Source organism: Lissotriton vulgaris, chromosome 11, assembly GCF_964263255.1.
Source record: "Lissotriton vulgaris chromosome 11, aLisVul1.2, whole genome shotgun sequence".
Classification (NCBI taxonomy): domain Eukaryota; kingdom Metazoa; phylum Chordata; class Amphibia; order Caudata; family Salamandridae; genus Lissotriton; species Lissotriton vulgaris.
The window spans coordinates 774,184,617-774,202,151 of record NC_141699.1 but is presented as its reverse complement, the minus strand read 5'-3'; the positions used below and the strand labels follow the sequence as shown (position 1 = coordinate 774,202,151).

The 17,535-nt window shown below is 47.8% G+C and overlaps 1 protein-coding gene across 9 annotated transcripts in view; it reads right to left on the bottom strand.

The window, feature by feature from the left end:
- The window catches only part of DOCK10 (dedicator of cytokinesis 10), a 1,740,483-nt gene that overhangs the window by 610,242 nt on the left and 1,112,706 nt on the right, over window positions 1-17,535 (bottom strand). The window lies entirely within an intron of this gene.

The window sequence follows — 17,535 nt, the reverse complement described above, 5'->3', positions numbered from 1 at the left end:
GTTTAATTTGAGCCAGTGGTTTCTGATGTTCAGCACAAGCACTTAATCATAAACACTGGCGCTTTTCATGAGCACCTGTTAAGGACACATTCATTTAAAGGTAGATTAGGTGATTTGCCCAGAATCACATGATGTTGAACCAACGCCAAGAATTGAACCTGGTTCTCCAGCTCCAAAGTCGGCAGCTCTTGCCATTACGCCATATCCTCTCCCCACTTCATGGTTAGCAGTTGGCTCTGTTTTAGAGGGCACTAACAGGAGAATCAGGCTGGTGCAACCTGCCTCCTGATGAGAGTGCCGACACTTATTTTTTTTTTACAAATTAACCACTACCTGTCACCAAAACGACCCAAGCAAGGATTGGCAATTTGAGGTAACATCATCATGCTGACCGGCACCAACAAGGAGGGCAACTCAGTTGTCATGATGTTGCTCTAAATGCCAGCACATACTACAGCTTCTATGAAGCACTATCACATGAAGTGTAATAGACTGAGCCAGTGTCTGACTTCTAAAAAAAATAAGTGCCAGGGCCCTCATCAGGAGGACACAACAGCATGTATCACCCATTGCCGCTGCCAGTGACAGTACCTACACAACTACTAACATCACACTGCTACAAGTATGACTTTTCAGATGGTTCAAAGCTATAAGAATGGCTTGGGCAGCTGGAATTAGTCGTTTTTAATGTATATTGAATTAATAAACAACTGTTGTCCTGCTCATCTTTGTTTTTTTTATCATCAATTTTATTAGATTTATGACAACATATAAGTTCATTGGTTGCAGATCAATAATCATCGGGATAAGCATGACAGTACATACAGTTGGTGTCCATCGGGGTAGAAGATGGCAGTCTATACATTAGGGGCAGTTGTACATGAAATAAAATAAAATAAAAGCAGATCATCAGGTTGGAAGCATGTAGAACCATTTACCCCACACTTTACTGAATAAGTCAAGGCACCCCCGGGCTTCGAATAGGGATTCCTCCTGGATCCAACACCAGTCCACTCCTCTCCTCCAACCTTTTATTGTAGGCGCCTTAGCCTGGGACCAGTGCCCCTCTATGTCTCTCTTGGCCACTGCCACAGCTGTCCCCAGTAGGCGCTTCTCCGCCCCAGAGCAATCCAAGCGGTCAGACACCCCCAACAAAATACGTATCGGATCATGGTGAGCCTCCCAGCCCAGGGCCTGCGTGAGCTCACGCTCCACCCCCCCCCCCCCGCACCCCCTCAAAATGGTGCCAAAGCCGGACAGCACCATACCATGTGATAAAAATCGGCTGGGGCAGAGGCACATCGTGTACATGCTGGAGAGGATTTCAGCCGTGCCTGGAATAGACGTGTCGGGGTGAGATATGCCGCGTATAGGTAATAAAGTTGGACCAGGCGCAGCTTGGAGGATGTGGTCAGGGTTTTGGGCTCCATAAGGGCATCCCTCCAGTCTACCTCTTCTAGGGGGCCCAACCAACCCTCCCATCAAACCCTGAGCCGATCTAGAGAAGCTGGACCACTGTTCACCAAGGATCGGTAAATACGGGACACTCCCCTCCTCCCTAGATTTCCCATCATCACCTGAGCCTCCAGCGGGCTGAACTCTGGAAGGGAGACAGGGGGTGAGACATGTGTATGAAGGGCGTGTCTGAGTTGTAGGTACTTATAATGTTGGGAGTGTGGAAGGGCATGGCCCTGCTGCAGGTCCGCAAAGGAGCGGATGTGTTCCCCCACCCAAACATCTCAGAGCACTGAAACTTCGATGAGGTCCCACCGCCAAAACCCCTGCAAGGACGAGACCTCTTGCATCCAGGACCCGTGCCAAAGTGGCGTCTGGCGAGTGAGTTTCCTGTCCCACCGCACGTGGCGAAGGGCCAAGCGCCTCTCTAGAAACACCGTCCTGGTGAACGAGGGCAGGGCCTTTGGGACTGGGCTACCGTATAAAACACCTGGATCTGCGTGAAGTCCGACGTGCTGAGTTCCACGCAGTGTGCAGGGTCGGACCAGCCGCCTGCATACCAATCATGGATGACAATGAGTTTTGTGGCCAGGTAGTAGAGGTGGCGATTGGTTACCCCCATACCTCCATCAAGGGGGGGAATACGAAAATGCGCCAGAGATAAACGTGGTTTCCCCTTCCCCAGAGAAACCGGGTGAGGGCACCGTCAAGCTCGTGGAACCAACTACCCGGGAGTTGGATAGTAATGTTTGGCAGTATGTAAAGAAAAAGGGGGAGGACCATCATTTTGAAGAGTGCACTCCTGCCCAGGGGGTTAAGGGGGAGGGTCTGCCACCTCTTGAGATCCGCCTTCATCCGGACGACCAAAGGAGTAACGTTTAAGGCCCATTCGAGTTCTGGCAGAAGAGCTATCCAAACGCCAAGGTATTTGACTGAGTGTCTCCTAAGGGGGATGTCCGACTGCAAGTCGTAGCAGTCTCTGGAGGGATGCAGGGATACCAAAGTGGACTTCGCCAGATTGAGGCGGAGTCCGGAGACCCGCTCAAACGCGACAAGAGCCGCTAGGCACCTGGGGCCAGAGCTATCCGGGTCTGCCAAATAAAGCAGAACATCGTCTGCATATAGGGCTATCTTATCCACCTGGCTCGAGTCCCAGGCCCAACCCTGAATAAGTGGGTCCTGCTGGATGAGGGCCGCCAGGGGTTCCATCGCCAGTGCAAATAAAAGTGGCGAGAGCGGACAACCCTGGTGCGTACCCCTTTGGGTCGGGAAGGCCTCAGAAAGCTCCCCATTGATGAGTACTCGGGCTCTGGGATTAGGGTTTAAACTCGGATCAGATGGCGGAACGAGGGACCGAAACCCATCCAGTCCGGCACATCTTGCAGATACTCCCAATTCACTGTATTGAAGGCCTTCTCAAGTCTAAGAGAAGCAGTGCCAAGTATGGGGTTAGGCGACCACCGTGGGCCAGAGCCAAGTGGAGCCGACGAATGCAGTGGTGAGTGTCCCTGGCAGGCATGAACCCGCATTGGTCGGGGTGGACAAGGTCTTGCAGGAGAGTTCGGAGTCTCTGAGCCAAGACAGTGGCGAAGATCTTGATCTCCCTATTGATTAGTGAAAATAGGCGGTAGTCCGCACAGTTCAGGTAGGGCGGCTGCGTCTTCGGAATAACCACTATCGTGGCGACATCCGACTCGGTGGGAATGTCCCCGCCTCCACCACATGGCGGAAAAGATCCACCAAATGGGGGGGCCAAAACATCCCGAAAGGCTGCATAGTACTCTTGAGGGTACCTGTCGGGACCAAGCATTTTTCCGGGGTGTAAGAGCGAGACAGCGTCCTAGATTTCCTCCAGGGTAAAGGGGCGGTCCAAAGCTTCTTTAGTCTTTTGAGGGAGACACGGCAGTTGGGTATCAGTCCCGTCCAGCAAGTCAGCAAGAGAAGCGCCCGGGGGACGAGCGGTGTAGAGGGTCGCGTAGTAAGCGGCAAAGGTTTGTGCGATGGCTGAGGAGGTCACTTGGAGGGACCCCGTGTTCGAGCGGACTTCAGGAATAATACGGTTGACTTGGGGATAGGACACAAGGTTGTGGAGGAGCTCGCCAATCTTTCACCCCACCCATAAATACGGGCAACCAAAGAACGCCAAAGCATCTTAGCAGATTCCAAAGAGACCCGACGGATCTCCTCACGCACCACAGCTAGTTTACAGGAGGAATCCCTTGCGTCGCCAGTGAGTTGAGCTGCTTCGAGCTGTGCCGCCCGGGATTCCAGCTGAACAAGCTGGGATACCTGCTCCGATCCATTTTTGCGTGGACCAGTCCCCTGGCCACCCCCGGATAACGGCCTTGCTCGCCTCCCACAGCATAACCGGCGAGGGAACCAAGCCTGTATTGGTGGGGAAAAAATGACGCAACTCCTGACCAAGCGACTCCACCATCGCAGAGTCCTGCAAGAATCAGGCTTTTAGCCGCCAAGTCGCTCTTGGGCCCGTCGGAGGGGTCCCGAGATGGGGGGAGATGGGAGAGTGGTCTGAGATCCCCCTGGACAGTATTGTGGCTCCAAAAACTAGCTGGCAGTCTGTGGCCGGCATCAGGAGAAGGTCGATTCAGGAGTGAGTATGATGGGCTGCTGACGTGTGGGTGTACTGTTCCCCACATGTATTCCAAACCCGCCACACATCACACAGACCCAGGGCCGAGGACCAGCTTGAGAGGATCGTCGCGGAGGCGACATGGGCTCCGGATGTGGTCCCCATGGTATCACGCAGGGGTGCAGAACGGCGTTAAAGTCCACCCCTACCACCATAAAACCCTGCGGGAGGGAGGAGATCACTTGTGTAAGGTGGCGGAGTGTTGGGGGAATGTAAAGGCATATGAAGCTCAAGGGGCGCCCCTCAATGGTTCCTGGGATGGCCACATAGCGGCCCTGTGCAACAGACTCGGCTTTAGCCAGGGTAAAGGGAAGCCCTTTCCTCAGCAAGATGGCCACCCCCGCGAACCCCATGTAAAACCAGAGTGCCAGACCCTGTCAAACCCATAGCGAGCTAGGAAGGTGCAATGTGTACCCAGGAGGTGCGTCTCCTGGAGGAAGAGAATGTCCGGCTTGTGGCGGTGAGCAGCGGAGGACAGCCGTGCTCTTAATTTGATCCAAGAGGCCACTGACATTCCAGGAAAGTATGTGGATAGGTCTAGTGAGGGTATAGGTCATCTAAGGGAATGGACTGTGGAGTGGCGGATAACTACGTGGGACCTTACCCACCTGGAGGGGAACACCCACCCAAATCCGAGCTCAGAAACTGAGCCATGGAGGTTGGTGATCTGCTCATCAACTGTGGAAATTAAGGAAGGAGGGAACTGAACTACCGACAGGAACCCCCTATGGTGGCCGGTAGGTGCCCAAAAATAACAAACTGATGGAAGATGTGATCTGTGTGTGAACTGTAGATCAGTCAGAGAAACATAGGTACCAAGAAGAACTGCAACCAGCGGCCCGAAGGCGGCTAAACAAAACAAACTGTCGAGGAACAACGATCCCCCATCCCACCCAGCCCCCCCAACTCCCCCCACCCAACACTTCTGAAGTGGAAGCATCTGTCGCCCAAAACCCCAACTACTAACTACACCACAAAAAAGTGATTGGCTACTCTAAAACGGTTAGGGGAGGGAGCCGCACCAGGTAGGAGGGGTCGCTCCTCCATAAGCCAGGTCCATGTCGCCTGTGGGGTGCAAAGAAAACGGTTTTGTCCTGAAAGAACACCTTAAGGCGAGCCGGAAAGAGGAGCCCATAACAAAGGCCCATGGTCCTGAGTTTCTGCTTGACCTCGTCGTAAGACCGACGATGTGTTTGCACCTCCCTAGAGTAGTCCAGAAAGATCATGACTTTGGAATTTTGGACCTTGCACCCTGGCGGCCTCCAGAATCGTATCCCTGTCCCGAAAATTGAAGATTCAAAGGATAATGGGGCGAGTGGGAGCTGCAGGAGGGGGGTTAGGAGCAAGGGAGCGGTGAGCTCGCTCCACCGCAAACCAGAGGGGAAGTTTCTCCTTGGGGATCCAGGACCTCCCCCTGACTCAGTCACAGCTCGAGACAACGACGGACAGAGCGGGGTCTCACATAGCCTGAGCCAGGTCCAGGAAGAGGTGAGGTCCACTCCCCGGAAGCCCTGGTAACCAAGTACCTGCTTCCGAAGAGGAGTACGCACAGAAGAAGGAACACTATATCCTTTTCTGGCTCTTTTCACTTGTGTGTTTTTTTGTATAATTTTTCACACTCATTTATACACTTATACAGGCAGTAGCACAACTCAGAACAGAGACTCTGAAGAAAGCCTGAGGTAACTCCCTCAGAGGCTGAAACATGTCGGTCTCCTCGCAGATATTTGTTATCAATGCGATAATTTTGCCAGTCTGTTCTTGTTTTTAATCAGGAAGGGGCCAACGCCTATTAAAAGTTTTTCTGTTAGTTCCCTATCCTATTTTAAATCACCACTCTTTCTTTTTGCACTGCACTTTTCCCACTGAATCAACAGCATTTGTGATACCTGTGTGATTGTGGTCGCTACCCCGAACCATCCGAGAGGGTATGCATGTGATCTCAATGGTCAGGAGACACAATACCCGCCAGGGATTACCAAATGATAATATTGATCTTGTAAGACTTTGATGGGAATCCAAAACAACTGGGGTGACTCACGATTACAGGTGTTTCATTTATTGGCGATTTTGGTTTGTTACTCTTTGTATTCCTATAGTACTAATTAGACATAGGTTTTACATTAGCAAACACTCTTCTGGTTTAGCTCCTAGACCCCTAAGTTTTTCGTGTACAAGTTAGTCCTTTGGGGGACAATACTTAGGCATTGGTCTTTAAACGTCCCTCTAGCCCTCCCCTACTGTTTGTTTTGTCATGATCCAGGACCGGACCCATGCCTCAATGAAGGAGTCAGTGCGTCCCTTCTCCACTCCCTCGGTAAAGGCCAGGAGGCACAGGTTGTTTCTCCGGGACCTATTTTCTGCGTTCTCAGCCCTGCGGTGCAACTCCACGGTCTGTGCCTGCAGGCGGACCACCTGGGATTTAAGAGTGCCCAGGTCATCCTCCACCGTGGAAAGACGGGACTCCGCCTCTGTAATACGGGCAGTGGCATTAGGGAGGTCTTGTCGGATCAGGGCCACATCAACCCGCACTTCACCAATCTTGGTTTCCACCAAGGCCTGCAATGCACTGATCGCCTGCAGGATAGTGGAGAGGTCTCCTCCGGCCGCCCCAGGTGCCGCCGCAAACCCAGCCGCTGGGTCGTGATCAGGCCTGGTGAATTGGTCCATTTTTGTTTGAGTTTGTTTGAGTTGAGGGGGCTGAGGCCTGAGAAGCACGGTTCTTGCCCATGCTCCCAAAGAGTCAGGTGGAGGTGCTCGACTGGGGGGAGAGGGGGGTACACAGCAGCGCCTATGCCGCGGCCTCGCCACCAGGTACGGCGACCGATCCCTCTCCCACTCCCCCACGATGGAGGGAGGCGGCAGTTCACCAGGGTACTACTCCTCGTCAAGGCGATGGCGGCCCTCGAGGCACCCCCAGTAGGCCCAAGACCCCAGGGCCCCTCCACAGGCCTCAACCTTAAGATCCCGGGCCTCCAGGTGAGAAGAGGGGGGGCAGGCACACACGTGCGCCACCCGACTCAGCGGCTGATCTGCCCCTCCCCAAATCGCAGCTCGTCTCACAGTCTGTGTCCTGCTCATCTTTTAATTGCACAAACAGCCCACCATGTGGCAGCTTTCATAAGTGTTGACAATTAAGTGCCAGTGCCAAGCACTGGAAACCTCCAGCTCAAAGTAAGCACTAGACTGAGCCAACCATTGTCAAATTTAGCTGTGCATCGTGACTTTCTCACCTTGGACCCTGCATTATGCTTTTGCATTTTAAGGCTGCCTGTTGCCTCATTTTCCATGAATTTGCAAGGTCGCAACACCAGACTTGTTACCACATATGCCAGGCACTATGGGGCTCATTTGCGAGAGTCCTGCGTCACATTTGCACCACATTCAGTGGTACATGCACGATAAAGGGCTCTTATAAAGATGTATGAAGCCATGCAAAGCACCCCTGCGGTGCTTTGTTTGCCCTCATAAATCATGCGTAAGTCAGCGCAGCACAAATCGCTGAGTTGTCTTACTCCGTGCCCAGGAGGCATTCCTAAGGCGCTGCAATGGGTTTTCCCAAGCAACATCCATGGAATTTGACGCAGCCCCAGATTTACATAAACATGTAAACCTCAATTGCAGCTGCTGCTTGGAGGCAGCAGTGGAGCAGTGGTGGGGGGGGAGCAGGGGGGTCACTTTAAAAAAATCACTTACCGGTCGCCTCTCCTGCATCCTCTTCCTGCCTTCTAGTGAGAAGCATGAAGCACCAGGGCTCCCACGCTCCCCACAGCTAATCACAATGCTCCTAAGCAGTGTTGTGATTGGTCTGAGCGCTGCGACATGGCGCTCAGCCAGGGGCTAGAGGGGTGGGCATGCTCTGCATGAAGGCTGCAATACAGCCTGCATGGAGAACAGGGAAAGTGTGCATGACTGTTTTTGGCTGCCCGAGAGGGACGACCAAACAGTCATTGTGCAATTAGGAGGGTTGTACGCTCCTGCCCTGCTCTTCAGCCTCGCCCCCCTCATGCAAGATGCCGCAGCAAGAGGACAAAATATAATGATAATACCATTAGTTATTATCATTTTATTTTTTCTGTTCTTTTGCTGCTTCAAGGCAGTTGGGCGACGCTTCTTCGCCTTAGCGGGGGCGCCGCTACTGGTAAACCTAGGGAAGCACCAAATCCTTATGCCTCTCAAGGTGAGGCGTAAGAAAGCTGCGGAAATGTAGAAGATGGAAATCGCTTACAATGATTGTTTTTGTGCACAAAAGTGCCCCTCCTGCAAGAAAATAACCCTGCCTGCAACGGAGGCACCCTTGCACCATGGTGCAAGGGTACATACATTGGCACGAGGCTGCTGAAATGCCACCAGCACAGGCAGAAAGGACCGAAATGCACCGTATTGCTTAAATATGGTGCATTAGTGCCTTTTCCCTTTGGCGTAGGGCAGCGCACAAGGTGCCTTGCAGCGCTGCCCTACGCCAAAATCTAATAAATGAGACCCTATATCTGTTACCTGCGGCCATTTTGAAATCAGGCCTAACACCCTGTGCTTGTCAAGGACTCACACCCACTGCCAGTCATGGACTATCTTCAGAGCACAAACAGGCAACATGGATACAAGCAATGCTCATCGGCGACATGAACACCACAGTTCAGGAGGATTAATACATTTACCATGGTGCAAAGCATCATTGTATCAGTGATAAGTACAATCACCATAAAGAGAAGTTTCTCGGTGAAACCCATACCCTCGTCATACCAGGCGCAAATTCTACGTTTTATTTCACATTCTAAGTGAAACAGTACAATGGAACATGGAAATTGTTTCAGTGAAAACCACACACACACATTATATCCTTATATATGTATATATATATCTAGATATATTTATATATATTAAATGTTTGTGAGTGTGTTCTACATAATGTTAACGTCAATAAACAGAACAGTACAGAACAGTACTATACTTAAGCTTGACAAATTTTAAAAATCGCACACATTTCAAGCGCTTGGAATGGAATGTCAGTTTCTGATGTGCCAATAGAAATACTGAAGGACTTAGACCTTTTCTGAAATAGTCGCTCTTCTTCTTTCCTATAGCCTTCAAAACCAACAATGATTTCACCGTTTATGTCTAATGCGACGTCAACATGTACGTCATAAAGGTTTGCATTTGTGGTATCACATTAATGCTCCCTCAAACATATGTATTTTAGTGTATTTCATGAATGCCTGTATCACACACTATGATTAACGTTAGAGGAATATGGCAAACCAGAGTTCTTGAAAATTCTGCAAATAAATAGACACGTGACAATCACACATCTTTTTGATGCATGAGCGTAATAAAGTGCCTGTGCTTGAGCTTCGCACTTGTGGAACACTTACAGCCAGATTCATGTAGCTTAATTGCGCTCGCAAAGGGCCAGATTCTGAGAATCTGGCCTTTGCGAGCGCAATTTTTGAATTTGGGATTCATCATCCCAAATGCAAAAATCGGTAATAGCGATTTCGCTAATTTGCGAGGAATTACATTTAAGGAATCTCTATTTGAGATTCCTTAAATGCAGTTCATCATCCATTTTTAAATTGCGAAATCGCAATTTCAGGCCGCTATTTACCGCGAGGTCAAACCTCGTGGTAAATAGCAAAAACTTAGAAAAATGCTTTTAAAAGCATTTTTCTAAGTTGCATGTTGCACACACACATGTCCTTTGGACATGTGTGTGCGCAACACCAATGTAGATTACCTTTCAGGGGTGCTACAGGGTGTCCTTTGGACACCCCTAGCACCCTTGAAATTGCATCCTTATTTGCGATTAGCAAATGCAAATAAGGAATGTGTAGGAATCGCAATTTATTTTGCGATTCCTACATGAATCCCGTTTTGCGAGTCTGTAATAGCGATTCCTTATGAATCGCTATTACAGACTCGCAAAATGGGTCTTTGATGAATCTGGCAGTTAGCTACATCAAACACAGTTGGCAGCCAGTGCTTCCTTCAATCTGCGCACACTAAACAATAACAGCAAAATGACATGAAAACCCTGCATGAAAAAAAAACACCCTGAAAACGAGAGCACTGTCTCTTTCTCAAAGGAAAAAAAGCACAGTAAAATCATATGGATTCATTATAGGAAAGCAGCTCGAAGAAAGAAAGTTGAAAGTCATAAAGAAAGAGCACAATACACCTTGAATTCACCCTTATTTACAATATAAAATGCCGCATATAGGAGGCAAATGCGACTAATCACTATATTTCTTTAAATGTAATAAAAAAAGAAAATCTTGCTTTTCTGTAATGGTTAATATTGCTATTTTCCAGCTCGTAAGAAATATATGTAACAAAGTAGCTAGTTCGGAAGGATGAGAGGCGTGATTGGCCTTTCCAGAATGTAAACGTGTGGCCCATCAGTGACACGTGGAAGCCGAATGCAAGCTCTTAACTCCGTGCCATCTTGCCAGTTGGACGCTGAACTAAGCTGTGCAAGCCAGGACCTTCACAAAGCGTATCACTTGCAAAGCAATGGCGTAAAGGGAGCATGGTGCCTGTCTGAGCCAAACACAGACAAACTGTGCAGCTGTGACAGTTATATATATTATATTATAGATCTTTTGACTGGGTGTGAGTGTTTGATTGATTCAGATGCTCCGTCCATCACCACCCTCTTTTGTACCGCTTTTGGCCGCCATAAGTGTGGCAGGGTATGCTCAGACGTGAGTCCCTTGCTCACTTTGCCACTGGATTCAAGCAAGCCGGGCTGAAGACGGCTGGAATGCCAGAAACCGGTCCTCGGAAGCTTGTTTCCGGTCCAGGGAAGACATGGCTTGGCAGTTCGGGCTGGACTGTTCCCATGAGGCACAGGGTCAGACTGATTTGCATATAGCCATGTCTGAATTGGGGTGGCAGAGTGGGCTAAAGAACGGTGATGGTTTAAACCCAGATCTTTTGACTGGGTTTGAGTGTTTGATTGATTCAGGTGCTCCGTCCATCACCACCCCCTTTTGTACCGTGACAGTTATATAGGCATGATAGGGCCTGAAATAGGAGTTTGTAACTACTTTAGTATCCCATTCTACCACCAACCTTTTAGGATGGGCATTATCAAGGCTGCCTACCGGAATTCTTCATTACTCAAAGTAACGCATTACACATGAGCTGTAAAGCAACAGCCCACACACGTCTGACTTTGCTGCTCACCATGGGTGTATGGACTTTACCAACTGCAAGCCCAGGAGGGGTCAGACATCCTCAGAAGGCGCCATCACCCTGATCACAGCAGCTTTCTCAAAGAAAGAGAGGCAACACCATTCAAGAAACCGCCCGCCTTGACCACCACAAATGGCACCACCGGCCTGGAGGAGCAGTTGTGAATTCTACACAGAATCCAGCCAAGTCCACCTGCAGCACCCACTACCCTCGGGATGTGAGTGCTCCAGTGGTCGGTGAAACAGAAGCAACCTGCCTCCCCACCACAGGAGAGTGGAGTAGTAGGGCAATCAGGGGCTAAAAAACTGAGAAATGGTCAGTTGGAATGTGCTCACTCAGTTAAGAGTGTGGTGGGCAGACCAGCTGAGGGTCAGACTGGTACAGAGGGCAATCTTGCACTGCCAGGAGAGATGGTCTGACGAGTTTGTGAGGGCTGTTTGGCTGTTTGTAAGGCTATTTAATTGTCTGGTGTGTCGGTTTTTACTGCTAAACTCCCTGATAGTACCACAAACATTGCCTCCAGCAAGCACAAAGGCATTCAGTCTCCCATACCTTGCAACACAACTCTATATAGTGTCTTTTCAAGTTGACAACTGCCCCAATTTGCAAATCTGAGCCACTTTTTAAGCTATCGGATTTGCGAACTGTGGCCAGTTTCATTTTACTGCCTGTGCCTAGTTTCTGTCCCGGTTAGGGTGACCAACCGTCCGTAAATTTCACAGACAGTCCGTAAATTGGACCTCACGTCCGTTGTCCGTGAGGATTCCTTTTAGGGATGCCTTTTGTTCGTAATTTTGGCCCTTTCAGGGAACAGAGCTGATCCCCTGCAAAAGGCCTCAGCTCCTTGATGGGGCCGCCTCACACTCATCTGAGCATAAGAGCAGCCCCACCCGCCCATTGTCTTTCTGTGTGGGGCTCATTGGCACATACAGAATGACAATAGGTCAGTCTGGGCTGGCACAGCATGTGGTGGCCTCCTCCAGCCTCTGTCCAGGGCAGGGCATTCTGTCACATGGAAGTGCAAAAAACGCCCCTGCTGCTGCTAGATGAGGATCCAGTTAGCCAAAGGAAGGCGGTAAAAGAAGTTGAAAGGAAAGGATTATAGTTATAGTATAGCAGCCATGGTTGCTGCTTTTTTATTTTATGCAACTAACAACTATTGACAATAGTTCTGGCTTGTTGTAGGTGTAAAGTTGCTTGTTCTCGGTGTAACGTTACTTCTTGTATTATATATCCTGATGCAATGGCAGAAGTAACAAAAATACCAGCCGGGCAGCACATTATATTAAGCAGATTTTTAGTTTATGTGTTTTAAGCCACACATTTTATTACATCGAACACCCTTTTGAAGAGACCCCCCTAGTTTTTTCATCACACTTAAAGCTCTGGAAACAACACCATGTCACAGTCGCCCCACATCTAGGCACTGTGCATCATGCATGACTCATGCCTTCCACTTTTTCAGATTGCCTGTGTGCAGGGGCATAGTGAACCCTGCCCCACCCCAGCCCTTGCTCTAAGAACTACAGCGAGGGTGGAGTTCTTGATAGGTCTCATAATTAATGTGAAAAGGTGAGTGAGTAAGTAAGTGAAGGGATGGGTGGATGGATGGATGGCTGGATAGATGAGTGAAATGATGGATGGATGAGTGAAAGGGTGGATGATGGGAGAGTGAATGGGTGGATGGATGAGGGAAATGGTGGATGGATTGATGAATTGGTAAGTGAAAGGGTGTATTGATGAATTGATATGTGAAAGGGTGAATGGATGGACGGAAGAGTGAAAGGCTGGATGTGTGAGTGAAATGAAAGGAAGATGGACAAAAGGATGGATAGATGAGTGAAGGAGTGAAAGGGTGGATGGATGAGAGAAGGGTGGATGGATGAGTGAAAGGATGGATGAATATATAGGTTCAATGGATGGATTCATGGATGGATGAGTAGATGGATGGGTGGGTGGATTGAAGGATGGATGGCTAAATGAAAGGGGAATTGAAAGAGAAAGGGGGGTGCATAAATGGATGACTGAACGGGTGAATGGGTGGAAGGATGAGTGACAGGAGGGATGAATGAGTAAGTGAAATTATGGCTGAACAGGTAAATGGCTGGAGGGATGAGCGAATGGATGGATAGGTGGAAGAGAGGATGGATGAGTGTACGGATGGATAGGGTGAAAGGGTGGATGGATGGATAATAGATGAGTAGAAGGGTGGATAGAGGGATGGATGAGTGAAATGATGGATGGAAGGATCTGTGATGGATAGGTTTGTAAATGGTTGAATATGGACATGGATGGGCACACAGATGGAAGGACAGAATGAATGGTGAAAGACTGAGTGATGGATGAAAGTATGATTACACATTGTAAGCCCCATTATCTTAAGCAACATTTCCTATACATTGACTTTCACATTTATATGAGTGATTGTCTCTATATAATGTGTGTGTGTTGTAACACACTCCAAACCTCTCTGCCCCACATACTTGGGATGAGTAGCACTATAGAAGAAATCAAATACACATGAGAGAAGTTCTATGTGAAGTGGAGGGGTGCCATTGAAGGGTGGTAGCAAGGCCAGACTGGGCCGGACCGGGCATCAGGGGTTTTCTCTGGGAGATGGAAAGTGTGGGGGCAGTTTCGTTATTACAAAAAGACCTGAACATTTGCTTAAAGCTGCACGCATACTGACAAACCATGAAGTGCACAATTGTCTCAACCTAATATAAAATAATTTTCACTTGTACTTTAGTGGTTGTCAATTTACTTACTTATATACTATTGTGCAACCGCCTCTGATGTGTCTGTAAAACTTACCTTTTGTCCTGAATTTTGACCTCCTGTCCTGAATTTTTGTCCTAAATTTGGACCCTTTGTCCTGAATTTTTACACTCACTGTCCTGAATTTGCACCCATGCCAGTTGGTCACCCTAGTCCCGATCTGATGTGCTGAGGTGATGATGTGTAGCATACATTTAGTACTGGCAGTGGTGTTCGGGGTAGCAGTGGTGGAAATGGGGGTCGTGATGGTGATAATGGGGTGGTCATTGTGGTCTTGGAGGTGGCATTGTTAGTGGCGAAGGTAACTGTGGTCTGACAAAAACATTTAAAAAAGCCTACTGAGCTAAATAATTTATAAAAAGGTATCACTTTCTAAATGCAATGAAATTATGAGATAAAGACTTAAATGTGCGATGACTGAGTATAGTTTTCTTATGCAAGATATTCACCAATGAAATGCAATTCAAGCACTAGGAATCCTACAGCCAAGAAGTCAAAGCATAAGGTGGGAAAGTAGTATTCCTCTGACCAGGGCCTGCACCCACTATAGGTGACTGATTACAAATTAGGGAGACGAAAATAAAGCATGTGTTTATGCATTCACTTTGTTACTCCATATTATGACATTATTTGGTTTTTCCACAACTGCTTTGATGGCATGTTGGAGAGCCAAACTCGATTTTTCTAGCCGGTAATTTCAGTTAGTCACACAAGGCTTTGGTTGCAGCAGCAGCCAACCAAATTCCGCATTTTGGGGCTTATTTACAAGCCCCTTGTGCCGTTGGTACGTCACATTTTATATGGAGAACAGTGGTGCAGCAGCGGCACAAGATTTGGGGCTTATTTCAAAGCTCCTTGCGCCACCGGTACATCACTTTTTCCTATATTAGAAGTAACGCACCAGCGGCCTAGCTTGTTTCTAGCAGGGCGGAGAATACACCGCTTCATTCTGATGACAAAAATGCTACCACTTCCCTCCTCCAATGCCCACACCCCTCTCTCCATCTCCCACCCCACCAACACGTGCACAAATACATTTACTGTCACAAAACACTACCAAGAGTCAGAGCTATACTAGACCAGCACCAATTTCCACTATTAGTAATGCCTATATTATTCTTTATTCCTTGTGCGTAAAGGTCTGGGATGTGACCCATATACACCCCCTGAGCGTGATTAAAAATCACTTAAAGACATAACAAAAATTGACCCGCACCAAGATACATGTAAGTAAATTATATTTCAATGATTAAATAATTCACAGTGTTGAGCAAGATTCACTTGAAAACTTCCCAAGGATAAAATTTCAGAGTCTTGATTGGAGGTTTGTTATTTTCTTTATTCAATAATTCATTAAAACAATACAGAATTGCCTGTTGCCAAAGCGTTTCGTCCCATCCGGGACTTCTTCAGGGCTCTGATAATAGTGTTCCTGTCCAAGATCGGATCAACCTTCAAACAGTTTCTTTTTTGGCAGAATCATATATTATTCATATGTGGTCTTGGTTACTGACACTCTTTCCAAACGTACATCATAGGGAAAATTCCTCCTGCATCCATCAACCTTTAATAATCCTATCAACCAGTGGCAAGCATTTGTTCGATTCTCCGTCACCCGTATCCGTACTGGGATGTAATTCTAGCTAGAATTACATCCCAGTACGGATACAGACGACGGAGAAACTGTTTGAAGGTTGATACGATCTTGGACAAGAACACTATTATCAGAGCCCTGAAGAAGTCCCGGATGGGAAGAAACGCATTGGCGACTGGCAATTCTGCAGTCTTTTAATGAATTATTGAATAAACAAATACATTTCCCACCTGCCCACTGTCAGTGGTAAATGTATGCAGTGTAACTGCATGGAGTGGAAAATTCCATTTGGTTTTTGCAACTGTAAAAAACAGTCCCAAATTATATTTTTCCATCACAAGGGGATTTACTTGTCACTGAATGATATTAGGGTGTTTTTACCAGGCAGTAACAGCAAAATTACATACAAATTTTCTGCAGGCCCATGATCACCAGTACTGGGCAATGAAAAATTAGGGCCAATGTTTTTTCAGAGACTTGGGGCCTCATTTGCAAGAAAGTGCCGCAGTGCAGCATCGCAAGCCCTTTGGCTGCGCCACACTATGTCACTTTCAAAGCACAGGGATACTACATATTTACAATAATATGTTGCATTGCTGTGCTCACCCCTACGCTGGCGCACAATGGGCTGCCATGCGCCGATGCTGGCATCTTTGCACCATGGTGCAAGGATGCCTGCGTCATGGTGATAATTGTTTATGTGCAAGAAGGGTTCCCTTCCTGCACATAAACAATCTGAAATTTTGTTTTTTAACTTCTATGTGTGCTGAATTAGCACACATACCTTGCAAAACATCCTTTTGTTTATGATTGTTTATGTGTAGGAAGGGACACCTTCATGTACATAAACAATCATCCGTGGCGATTTTCTATTTCTATGTGTGCTGCAGAATGCAGCACGCATAGAAAGAGGAAACAAACGAGGAGAAATTAATACATTTCTCCTTGTTGCACCTCCCTACTCCTACCATGGGGAGGCGTAGCATTCACACACATTTCCAGGTTTACGATTTCTTGTAAATCTGGAAATGTGTCAGGTTCCATGGGTGTTGCGTGGGAACACCCACAGCAACACTCATGGAACACCCCTTTCACGCAAAGTGCTGCGTTTAAAGGAGTCGTATTTACAAGGACAGGACAGGCCACGCAGGGTAACTTTTTCTGCCCTTGTAAATATGGGGCAGTAAAATGCACTGCCGGTGCGTCACAAAAAGTGACGCGCTGGTGGCGCAAGGGGCTTGTAAATAAGACCCCTGGTAACAATGCATACTATGGAAAGTTGCACTGTCTGCCCGACCTAAAAATAAGTAGACTTAATTTTAGGCTAAATTGGTGTGGAATGAACTTTTCACAATGAACAGGGAAAACAGACCAATCAGGTGGTTTCTCCTCAAGTGGGCGGCAGCACCAAACTTCAGACTGTCGCCCTTTGCAGCACCCTTTAAGTGGCACGAGAGCATTACGCATACAAAATATTGCATATAAATATACTGGTTGTTGGAACTGGAGGAGTACACTGCAAACAAGTAGGGGTCAGACTCTATCACAACCCAATAAGTATATAATTAGTTACTCCAGTGGTATAACACGAACACACGGCAACCACACAATTTGAGGGACAGCACACCACTAAATGGAAGATAAGTTTTCTTTGACGATCAACAGCTACGTCCCAAAACTCTGCCCAGGGTGAGAGCTATTAATGATAACAAAATGTGTTAACAACGCGCTTAAGCTGCTCTTCTACTGTTTCTAAGCACTATAAATAACAGATGTTAAGACACTCAATTTACCGACCTCAGAAGGAAGCTCGGAGTGCCACCTGATTGAGAAACTGCAGGTCATGAGTCAACCACTTCAACAT